This window comes from Mus pahari, chromosome 10, assembly GCF_900095145.1.
Source record: "Mus pahari chromosome 10, PAHARI_EIJ_v1.1, whole genome shotgun sequence".
NCBI lineage: Eukaryota > Metazoa > Chordata > Mammalia > Rodentia > Muridae > Mus > Mus pahari.
The window spans coordinates 95,706,091-95,706,835 of record NC_034599.1 but is presented as its reverse complement, the minus strand read 5'-3'; positions in this window follow the sequence as shown (position 1 = coordinate 95,706,835).

The following is a 745-nucleotide window of genomic DNA, read 5'->3' as shown; positions in this document are numbered from 1 at the left end:
CCACCGCCACCTCCACCATCACCACCATCACCACCGCCACCTCCACCATCCTTCATCACCTGTGCCATCAGTACCTCTGTTCCATCTCTAACATCTTCCCCTCTTGCATATCACCTGCCCCCCCCAAAAAGTCTACATAACAAAGCAGTAAGAAGATAAAGGGATGAGGAGTGATGTAGGCAGAGGAACACAAGTCACAGATTTGGTGAAGAAATGTTCCCTCTTCGTCGGTCTGATTTTGAAGTTCTGTGAAACATCATATTGGGGAGTTAGCTTCACTCCTTAACTTTGGGGGCACACACTCCCAATGTCTGGCAGCGCAGTAATAACCAGCTCATTGTTATGGTATAGCTGTCTTAGGTTGTTGGCAGGTGCCAAAGCAATGCCAGGTGAACTGTGACTCAGTTTGTGTTACTTATTGATGAGGGCTATAGTTTCAGTAATGGTAAAACTCCCTAGTTATTGATCCATGGCTTCTGGGGGATCTTGCTTGGATAGTCAAATGAAAAATCTAAGCTAAAAATAGAACCAATGTTTGTTAAAAAAAAAAAAAAAGATTGGGCTTGGGTTCTGACAAATGATTTCTGAACACAAGGTTTTCAATTACCACTAATGAGATGATTGCTATAGACAGAATGGTCATGTTCCTCTAACACTCGAGTGTTAAAGCCCTAGTGTTTGAGTGGCGTGCGGTGGGGGATGCCTAAGGAGGTAATTTGTCACGAATGTTCTTAGTGCTCTTATA